The sequence below is a fragment of the Girardinichthys multiradiatus genome, chromosome 7 (genome assembly GCF_021462225.1).
Source record: "Girardinichthys multiradiatus isolate DD_20200921_A chromosome 7, DD_fGirMul_XY1, whole genome shotgun sequence".
Classification (NCBI taxonomy): Eukaryota; Metazoa; Chordata; class Actinopteri; order Cyprinodontiformes; family Goodeidae; genus Girardinichthys; species Girardinichthys multiradiatus.
Genome location: NC_061800.1, coordinates 3,846,700 through 3,858,046, shown reverse-complemented (window position 1 = coordinate 3,858,046; position 11,347 = coordinate 3,846,700). Strand labels below are relative to the sequence as shown.

The 11,347-nt window shown below is 43.5% G+C and overlaps 1 long non-coding RNA gene across 2 annotated transcripts; it reads left to right on the top strand.

Annotated features, from left to right (window-relative positions):
- On the top strand, window positions 1-9,687 carry LOC124871884. Of its 2 annotated transcripts, XR_007039140.1 has the most exons (4): window positions 1-77; window positions 166-460; window positions 8,696-8,895; window positions 9,250-9,687. It is a non-coding gene; the product is annotated as an uncharacterized LOC124871884 (long non-coding RNA). The 2 variants fall into 2 exon arrangements; XR_007039139.1 differs by lacking the exon at window positions 1-77 and having other exon boundaries at window positions 91-460.
- Window positions 9,688-11,347: the final 1,660 nt, after the last annotated feature.

Here is an 11,347-nt window from a genome sequence, read left to right as displayed (position 1 = left end):
TCACAAAGCAATCAGAGAGAGCTATTAAGCTGCTGGAAACCAGGAGGAGGTGTCAGATTGTTTGCTCAATTAAAGTGGTAATCAGCCCAACAGAGCAACTCAGAGTTTTGCTTGTTTTTCTTAGTCATACAGATTCTTACCTTGGCTGTGCTCATTTTCCCTAAGGTTACTGCTCTGAAGACCTTGGATTGGTTTACCCGTCTTCGATCCGTCTTCTGTCTGGTAGATAAATACGTGAGTGTATTTATCACTGCTGGAAGCCTACTCTTGTTTTCCTGGACCAGCAAGCACAAGGAAAAACTCAGAACCTGAGAATCACAGCTTATGCTCAATGCTCTGCCTGTCCATCCTCCAACACCACTCACCTCCTAGAAGGAACTCCACGCACCTCATGCTAACCTGTCAATCTCAATTTATGTGGCGTACTCACCTTTCCCGGAACACCCTTATCCACCTCCATGTAAGCATCTTCTCAATCCACCACAAAACCACTATTAACTTACCTCCATAACCAGTGGCGTGCACAGACATTTTGGGGGGCAGGTGTTCAAGGGGGAAAAAAGGGCACCTTGTGCGGCACATGGAGTTGTTGGTTGCCTTTGTAGTGTGAGATTTATTACAGGCACAACATGAACATAATTTATATGTATTACTAAGCACCCACAAAACAAACTGTCCTGTAGGAAAATCACCACAATTCAAACCGGGATGCATTTTACAAAATTCTTTAAATTAATAAGGCAACAAAATGATCATAGATTGATTTAAAGTTCGATTACTGATTCACAACATGAACTTCCTGAGTCAAATTTGAATCTTACGTTATCCTTCATTATTTTCTTTTTACACACTGAGCACAACGTGTTTGTCTTGACTATATCATTCTGTACTTTTAACACAAAATGTCTTCTGCACCAAATAACCATATGTTGTAGCAAAGCAGGTTACACTGCCAAATTTACCAGGTAGGTCACACTAAATGAGTTATCTTCAGAAATGTGAGTAACCAGTGACCATTCTACAGTGTAAATCAACCATACCCAGAAAATAAGTTATAAATTCTTTATAGTCAAAATGAAACCAACAGCAGAGAATACGATCATAAGAAGAATCATCTATACTTCTGCATGTAGCCAATGTAATATATGACAGAAATTATTCTTAGAGAATAAAAATGAATGTGATTACAAGTCCTGAGAACTGATAAGATGTCTGCTATTTAAAATACTCTAATCACATCATAATTTTTACACACAAAAAAGTAAAGAATACAACTTAGCCTAGATGCCCTACATTTAATAATGTTAACCAGCTCATTTGGCCGTATTGGCAATAAAAAAAAAAAACATGAGTCAAACAGAAGTCATCAGGGACCATTATAGCAAATGTAATGCGTACATCTATGAGATAGATTTGAATTTATTTATTTCTTCTAATTTAACAGTTAAATTGTAGACATCCTCCTGGCGCCTGGTGGCGGCCATAGAAGACTTAGCTGGTTAAGGTATGCCATTTATTGGCCTGTTCTGTTTAAATAAAATGGTGGCAATTGAAGTTTTAATTTTTTTTATCCAAAGTTTAGGAAGCAAGTATATTCGTTTTGTTTGTTACCTGGATGGTTAGCCGGCCTGTCTGCAGGGCAGGGCTCTATTTGACGGCGGAGGGGAGGAGGGGAGAGGAGAGAAGAGGTAAGCTGCACCTGTGCACGTCCACCTCTCCGCTCTGCACGCAGCCGTCTCCGCTGAGAGACACACGAGGCGGGACACGGATGTGTGCTGGTGAGGGGGGAGGGGAGGTGGTTGTCGATCAAAATTTCAAAACGTGGGGCACTGGTATTAAAAACCTTTAAATTCAGAAATTTTACCTTGGGCCCTTCACTATACACTGTAAAAAATAAAAAAGATTTCAGGAGGGCACTTTTTGTCCATAGGATAAAAGAGCAGGTGCTCTAGCAACACCTCGTGTCTATCTGTGCACGTCCCTGTCCATAACTCACGCTCATCTCTTCCTCAGTTTTCTGACCCACTTCCTAATGATAAACTTGTTGAATTTTTTCCCTGTCTCATTGGTGGTTGCCTGCACTAGAGTCTCCTAGTCTCACTCAATATTACAATTTAAGGTTAATCAAAATTGTTATAACTGATGGCAGATGTGAACACATGAGGACTTTAATTCAATACAAAATTACTTTTTTTAATCCCAAAGGAAAATTAAATGTTCTTGTAGCTCATATTATGTAGGTTTCTTCAAAAAAAGAAACATGCTGATGGCTGTGGGCAGAAAGGATCTCTTGTAGCGGTCTGTCTTACAGCAGATCTGCAGAAGCATTTGACAAAATCAGAATCAAAATCAGGAAAGCTTTATTGCCAAGTACGTTTTTGGACATACAAGGAATTTGTTTTGGCGTAGTCGGTGCAATACAATACAAATTAAACAGTATAAACATATCTACAATATAATATAAATATATGTGCACAGTTTTAAGTGAGTGAGAGTAAATGTAGAGCAGTATAGGATGCCAGAGCGGTACAACAGTGCAGGTGATCATTGTGCAAGTATGGCAGTGCAAGTAAAGCAGGAGTCCAAGCTGAGCGTTGATGTAACGCATAGAGTTGCAAGTTACAGGAAAGGAGGAGTGTCAGCGTGGTTTCCGGACTTTGTTAACAAGGCTGGTGGCAGATGGGAAAAAACTGTTCTTGTGGCATGAGGTTTTGGTCCGGATGGACCGCAGCCTCCTGCCAGAGGGGAGAGTTTCAAAGAGTCTGTGACCAGGGTGTGAGGGATCAGCCAGAATCTTCCCTGCCCGCATCAGGGTCACAGAGGTGTTCAGTTCCTGGAGGGACAGTAGACTGCAGCCAATCACCTTCTCAGCAGACTGAATGACACGCTGCAGCCTGCCCTTATCCTTGGCTGTAGCAGCGGCATACCAGATGGCGATGGAGGAGGTGAGGATGGACTCAATGATGGCTGTGTAGAAGTGCACCATCATAGTCTTTGGCAGGTTAAATTTATTCAGCTGCCACAGGAAGAACATCCTCTGCTGGGCTTTCTTGATGAGGGAGCTGATGTTTGGCTCCCACTTGAGATCCTGGGAGATGATGGTTCCCAGGAAGCGGAATGATTCCACAGTGTCAATTGTGGAGTCACAGAGGGTGATGGGGGCAGGTGGGGCTGGGTTCTGCCTGAAGTCCACAACCATCTCCACTGTCTTTAGAGTGTTGAGCTCAAGGTTGTTCTGGCTGCACCAGTCCAACAGATGGTCCACCTCCCATCTGTACGCGGACTCGTCACCATCAGAGATGAGTCTGATCAGAGTGGTGTCGTCCGCAAACTTCAGAAGCTTGACAGACTGGTGACTGGAGGTGCAGTTGTTGGTGTACAGGGAGAAGAGCAGAGGAGAGAGAACACAGCCTTGGGGGGAACCGGTGCTGATGGTCAGGGAGTCAGAGACGTGCTTCCCCAGCCTCACGCGCTGCTTCCTGGCAGACAGGAAGTCAGTGATCCACCTGCAGGTGGAGTCGAGCACACTCAGCTGGGAGAGCTTCTTCTGGAGCAGGGACAATGGTGTTGAAGGCAGAGCTGAAAGCCACAAACAGGATCCTGGCGTAGGTTCCTGTGGAGTCCAGGTGCCACAGGATGAAGTGAAGGGCTATGTTGACTGCATCGTCTACAGACCTGTTGGCTCTGTAGGCAAACTGCAGGAGGTCCAAGAGGCGCAAAAGGCGCTCAAAGGACTTCATCACCAGAGAGGTCAGGGCGACGGATCTGAAGTCATTAAGCCCTGTGGTCCTTGGCTTCTTGGGAACAGGGACGATGGTGGAGGACTTGAAGCAGGCTGGCACATGTCTCCAGTGAGGTGTTAAAAATGTCTGTGAAGACTGCAGACAGCTGATCAGCGCAGTGCTTCAGGCTGACAAGACAGAATCCGGTCCAGCAGCTTTCCGGGGGTTCTGTCTTCTGAAGAGGTTGTTGACGTCCCTCTCCTGGATAGAAAGAGCCATCCCCAGCATGGGTAGGGGGCTGGTGGGGGGGAACTTCAGTGTGGGGGTTGGAGGTGTCAAGGCCCCTCTTGTGGTTGGGGAGGTGGGGGTGGTGGATTGTGGCTGCAGCTGTTGGGGGGTGTCGTGGGGGATGGTTGTAGGACTGTCCTTTTGTCTTTCAAAGCGGCAGTAGAACTCGTTCAGGTCGTTGGCGAGGCGTCGGTCGTTGATGGAGTGGGGGGCTTTCGGCTTGTCGTTGGTGATCTGCCTGAGCCCTTTACAGACAGACGCAGAGTCGTTGGCTGAGAACTGGTTTTGGAGCTTCTCAGAGTACAGTCGTTTGGCCTCTTTCACTGCCTTACCAAACTTGTACTTCGTCTCTCTGTATATATCTTTGTCCCCACTCCTGAAGGCCTCTTCCTTATCCAGTCTTAACCTTCTGAGTTTGGCTGTGAACCAGGGTTTGTCGTTGTTGTAACACACCCTGGTGCATGATGGTACACAGCTGTCCTCATAGAAGCTGATGTAGGAAGTCACAGCCTCTGTGTACTCGTCCAGACTGTTTGTAGTAGTCCTGAACACATCCCAGTCTGTACAGCCTAAACACGCCTGGAGATTCTCCACAGCCTCACTGCTCCACTTCCTTGTCGTCATCACAACAGGTTTGCAGAGCTTTAGTTTCTGCCTGTATGCAGGAATCAGGTGGACCATGATGTGGTCGGATTGGCCCAGTGCAGCACGTGGGACGGCGAGATAAGTGTCTCTGATGGTGGTGTAACAGTGATCCAGAATGTTGTCCTCTCTGGTCAGACATTTAATAAACTGTCTATATTTGGGGAGTTCGTGGGTGAGATTACCTTTGTTAAAGTCACCAACGACGATTACTAAGGAGTCCGGGTTGGTCCGCTCCACACTCAGTATCTGGTCGGCGAGCATGCGCTGTGTGACCTGCACTTTAGGTTGCGGCAGGATGTAAACATTGACCAGGATGAACGAAGCGAACTCACGGGGGGAATAGAAAGGCTTACAGTTTATGATGAAGGATTCCAGGTCTGGAGAACAGTGCTGCTGAATCACTGTCACGTCGTTGCACCAACCACTGTTGAGGTAGAAACAGATTCCTCCACCTTTCGCTTTGCCGGAGAGTTCCGTGTCTCTGTCCGCTCTGTAGAGCTGGAATCCTGCCAGCTGCAGCGCAGAGTCCGGTATTAATCCACACGGCCACGTCTCCGTGAAGCACAAAACTGTCGATGAATAAAAGTCCTGTTTTTCCCCAACAGCAGTTGTAGTTCCTTAATTTTGTTGGGAAGTGAGCGCACGTTAGAGAGAAATATTCCAGGTAACGGTGTTCGTAGTCCACGCTGGCGAAGACGTACCAGCACCCCAGTCCGTTTCCCTTTCTTCCGGCGTTTCACCACGTGAGCAAAGGTGAGCGCACCTTTGACCAGAATGTCCAAAGATTCCAGAGCAGTAGGCAGAAAACTGGGAAATAACTCCTCTGGTGTAGTAGCCCTGATGTTCATGAGTTCTTCTCTGGTGAGAGAGCTCCGGGTACCATCACAGAAGACCGTTTTAAAGCAAAAAACAAAACAAAACAATGCGCACCAACACGCCGAGGCGACCATCTGCGGCGCCATCTGCATATGTAAATACACTGTTGTTGAACAACAGTCTCATGAAGATGTTCTTCGTTTTAAGAATCCTTTGTTGCCCAAAGATCTCCAAAGGTTCAAGAGGAATCCCCAGAACAGAGTGTGCCTTCTTTATTGGCTTGTTGAGCTTTCTAAAGTCCCTGGCTCTGATGCTGCTACACCAGCAGATGATGGCAGAAGAGATCACACTCTCCACAACCGACTTATAGAAGATATGTAGCATCTTGCTGCAAACAGCAAAAGTCCTAAGCTTCCAGAAGAAGTACAGTCTGCTCTGTCCCTTCTTGTAGATGGCTTCACAGTTGCATATTCCCTCCAGTCTGTTGTCCAGGTGAACGCCGAGGTATTTATACTCCTCCACCAACTCCACTTCTTCTCCCACAATGGAAATAGTGTTTGACCTATACTTGTTTCTCTTAAAATCTACATTTATCTGGTTTATTTTGAGTCATCTGGAGTTTCTGATAAAGCAAATCAGGTTGAATTGTGTTAAATGAACTGGAGAAATCAAAGAACATTAACCTCAGTGATACTGACTTTGTACAGATAACAGTAGGTTTGTTGAAATAGGTGTATGATGGCATCTTCAACTCAAACTCCACAGCAATAAACATACTGAAGGGGGTCCTGATAGTTTATTTGTTGCTTACTCAGGTGGGGCAACAGGAGTCTCTCTAGGACCTTCATGATGTGGTATGTCAGGACAACAGGTCTATATTCATTGAGGACTGATGGGTGAGTTTTCTTTGGTACCTGAACAAGACATGATGTCTTCCACAACACTGGAACCTTCCTCTGGGTCAGGCTAAGGTTGAAGAGGTGCTGCAGAATCCCACAGAGCTACTCTGCACAGGCCTTCAGGACTCCAGGGCTGACACCATCTGGACCTGGAGCCTTATTCCAGTTCAGTCTTTCCACCTGTCTCTTCACTGGACATCTCGAGAAAAACACATGTAGAAGCAGAAGGGTCCATGGCTGAGGTGGAAAATAAAACATTTAAGGTGTGACAGAAAAGCTTTAGGTCAAAGGAGGGTGGCATGTCTGGCTGTGAGCAGGAGAGGAGGATGCTTGTTTCTGAACTGAACCTATTGAACAATGTGTTTAGTTCATTGGCTCTAACCAAACATCCATCGGTCTGATCGTCCTTCTGCTTGAATCCTTCTACTCCTCAATTTTTCCCTGTCTCTGAGGGCTCTTTTTTTCTTGTTAAGCATGTCCTTCAGTTCAGGACACTCCCCAGTGATCCAGGCTTTGTTATTGGGGAAGCATCTTACTGTTCTGGTGGGGATAATGTTATACACAGTGAAGATTACATAGCTTGTTGCAAATTCAGTAATGGCATTGGTAAATGGCCTCTTTATTAAATTTGCAGAGACCCCAAAGTGCTTCACACTACATTCAGTCATCAACCCATTCATACACACATTCCCACACTGACAGTGGTGAGCTACAGTGCCCCAGGCTGACAGAAGTGAGGCTGCAATACATAGGTGCCACTGAACCCTCTGACCACCATAAGTAGGCAAGGCGGGTGTGTCAGACATAGCGGGGGCTTGAACAGGCAACCCACCGGTTACAAGACAAACCCCTGCCACCATCTTCAATGCAAGAAATTGGTGATCTGATTTGCCTAGAGGAGATCTTGCTTTAGAGATGTCTGAGTCCTTGACATGTGCATAAAACAAATCCAACATTTTGTTTTCTGTGGTAGAGCAGCTGACAAACTGTTGAAATGTTAGAAGTGTAGCAGAGAGTGAAGCATGGTTAAAATCATGGGGTTTTGTGTCTGTAGCTTAGCAACAACTAAGTTGATGACATCACATGCAGTTTCGGCAACAGCTAAAGGTGGAACTTAAACTGTAGCCAAAATAACAATGGTGAACTCTCTGGGTAAATAATATGAATGGAAATGTTCAATATCTGGACTGCATAGATGACACTTTACAGTAACATGTCCTGGATGACATCATCACAAGTACTGCCAGTCCATCTCCTTTGCATTTGCCACTCCTCTTTAAATCTCTGTCTGCTCTTTTGGTCACAAAGCCTGGCAGAGATGCTGCGGTGATGGTTAAAATCACCAGAAACCATGATCCTGCATGGATATGATCTCAGTGAAACACATAATACTGCATTCCTGATACTCTGTGTCTTTTGTCCTTGGAGTTCATCCAACTTGTTTCCTAATGATCTCACATTAATGAACTCATCTGGGATTCAGGGTTGTAGTTGAAGTAATATTTGAGTTATTAATCAGCTGCTCCCGGTTGTAAAATAAACCAAAAAAAAAAAAAATATCTTGTTGCTATGCTGATGCATCACAACAAATGTCCAAAAGTAAAGAAGTATCAGCAAAAATACTGCCAGCTGTACAGCATCTGATACCGGAGAGGATTTTTGTCCAAAAAAATCTATTTTTATCCACCACTGTGAGCAACCTGTTTCTAACTTTTAGCTCTTTTTAATCTAAGTTAAAGCAGAGGGATGATTACAGAAATCAGCGCTGAGGCTCCCGTCTCGGACCGTCCGTCTGTTAGAGATGACGAAGAGCCTCGATAGAAGGTCACATATAGTTTTTATATCTGGCACTCCAATGCAATGGATGTGCACTCCCTCAGTGATTATCAGTAGACTCTGTGTCACCATTGTTGTGTCTATCTGTTAGATTGTGTAGTAGCGGGTGTCCATCCTTAATCTAAGTGTGCTGTAGCTTTCTAATCAAACCAGTTATACCGGCTGCTCCACTATCAACCCCAGTGCCCCAGCTTCAGGTCATTTATGACAATCCTTTGGCCATTTCTCCTTGTACTGTATGTCTATGAGCATTCTTATCCTATTGTAACAAAAGGGAAACATTAGAACTTATATTTTATTTCACTATAGTATAAATGGGAAAAACAGCTATGAGCATATTAATAAAGGTTATTCCTAACACAGTCTTTCTGCTTGGGCCTAATTAATGTTGGTGTTTCAGCCAAGTTTAGGCCTGTGCACATTATTGTAACTAAGTTATTGTAGTTTTTTATTTTTGATTCCCCTAATTGATGTCTTTGTTTTTAACAGGAATGGTTCCGCAACATAAAAGAGAAAACGGTGGTGGCCCAGGAGTTAGGGGTGCGATTCATGTATGGAGGCCTTAGTCTTCAACCAGGCTGTCATGTCCCGGGCTGTGGACGCATGTCTTCCCCCCCTCTTCATCCCATCTTCTGTCAGCTCACTTTTGAAAATGATAAAAAATAAAGGCCACTTGTGTTTAAAAAAATGTAAGCATTTATAATAGTTCTAACTTTTAGATTACAAGAACATGATAGTTTAACAGGGGCGTGTAGATTTTTGATGCCACTTTATATCTATATCACATATCCTTCTGGAGATCTAATACTTATCTTATTAAGCTGGTGAGTGTACCATCTTAACATTAACATTATTAGAAAGGCAGTGTGTCAGGTACAACACACAGACAAACCAACGTTTTGAGTTTCATTAACCAAGTTTAATTAAAAGAAAATATTCTGGCATTAAATCTAATTGTTACCACTGGAGAAGGAAACAGACCTTTGTGAACTTTCCCACTCATTAAAAATATAACAGGTTTCATTATGTTTTTGTTCACATAGATGGCATCGAAGTTGATGTGTGGCACTGACATCAAGTGTTTACTGTGGAACACATTAGTTTGTTGACACCTTTGATTGGAACAATTCCAATGAGACGGTAGTTGGCAACCATCTGGCACCAACACAAGAAGGTGTGAATCCTGGACAAGAGAAATTCATCAGAGAGCCATTAACCACATCTACATTTGTTTTGTTTGGCATCTAATACAACTGTTCCCCTGAGCCCAGGCTTTTGACCTGAGCTTAGAATGTGTGTGTTTGTTAATGTGTGAAAAGAGAACACGCAGGAAAGCATGTTGTTAAGACTTTGTTGGTATGACACACATACTAGTAAATCTTTCAGCATGTGTTGAATGTTCAACTTTCAATGCTTCCTTTTTCATCTTTATTTTGTTCCTTGTTTTATTCTACCAAATAAAACTCTTCCCCTGCTTTCAATGAATCAGGTATTTGCCAGAAGTGGACCTATTGCGTTGGACTTTTATTCCTCAATTACTCTAATTTCAGTGCAAGTTCAAAGTCCGTCTGAGATAAAAAATCTTTGTCTACTTAATTTTATCATTAAGTCATGTTATAATCACAAACTTCAATTTATTTTATTGGGATTTGTGGAAAAGTCACCAGAACATAGCTGCTGTTTAGTAAAAGCTACAAGATGCTAAAGCCATGTAGGGGACATAGCAAACATGCGGAGGACATTGCTAAGGTCAGATGGCTGCAATACATACAAAACCCGATCTGTAGTGGAAAACTAACACTGCATATCACCCTTATCCATATAATCAATGTGCTAGCGTGGCTACATTATATTGTGGGGATGGATTTCTTCAGGAGGATATAGCAAGCAGTTCAGACTGTCAGAAAACCTGTTGGAGGCTGCAAAAGAAATGAGACTGGGTCTGATGATCACCTTCTAGCAGGTCAACAAGCATAAGCGTGCAGCTATAGAACCCTCATCTTGAAATTCAGATATGATATAATGTGCAACATTAGTTGTTTTTAGTCATTCAATTGTTTGTAGGGTCCACATTGGTGCAGTTGTTTGCACTATTGTCTTGCAGTAAAGGATTGAAATCCTGCCCTGGGGTCTTCTGCATGGAGATAGTATGACCTCCCTCGCACTGTACTGGAGAGAACTTCCTTCCAACAGTCCAGAAACATGACTTTTGGATTAATTGGCCTTTCTAAATTGCCCTTAGGTCAGAGTGTGTGAATGCATAGTTGTTTGTCCTGTGTGTCTCTGTCTTGTCTTGTAATGCACTGGCGACTTGTCCAGAGATGTACCCATCATCCGCAAAAGGGTGCTGCAGCATCATATTTTCCCCTACATTCAAAGGGTTTTTATATTTTACATATGCACCTAACACTCTTCAAATTTTTATTTGAAAACATTTTTGATAATTTCCTTTGTACTTTATAAGCATGCATTACTTTGTGTTAGGCTATGTCTGAGCTACCGTACCCTGTTGGCAGTCAGACGTCTCTGAGTTCCTCCGGTCCTTGGTCCCCAGAAGCGATCACAAACTCTATCTAACACCGACTCTTAAATGAACGACTCTCAAACTGTTTCTAACTTTCAGCTCCTTTAATCTAAATTAGGCAGAGGAATGATTACAGAGATTAGCGCTGAGGCTCCCGTCTCGGACTGCCGCCGACTGTGAAAGGATGACAAAGAGCCCCGAAAGAAGGTCACGTGTAGTTTTATATCTGGCACTCCAATGGACAACAGCCTGAAGCACAGCAGAAAATTCTGTCTAACATCATGTAAATCATGTCCATCTTCACTCCCCCTCTGAGCAACATCCATCCCCAAACGTCCTTTGGCAGGTTCAGCTACCTAAAAAGGTTAGTCTTAAAATGGAATATAGAATCATATGTTCATACCGGGCAGATTACATCCAATTGTAGGTAATTAGCAACTGCTATTATTATTATTATCATTAAAGCAGGCCACATAGTGGCTTAATCAAATGGATCTTAGTCAAAAATATTTCATCATGATCAAGAACAATGTACCAGTTTAGCACCATTAGAAAACGTTTTACTTTAAAGCAGCCTCCATTTATTACCTAACACATGTCCTAAAAATCAACCTATG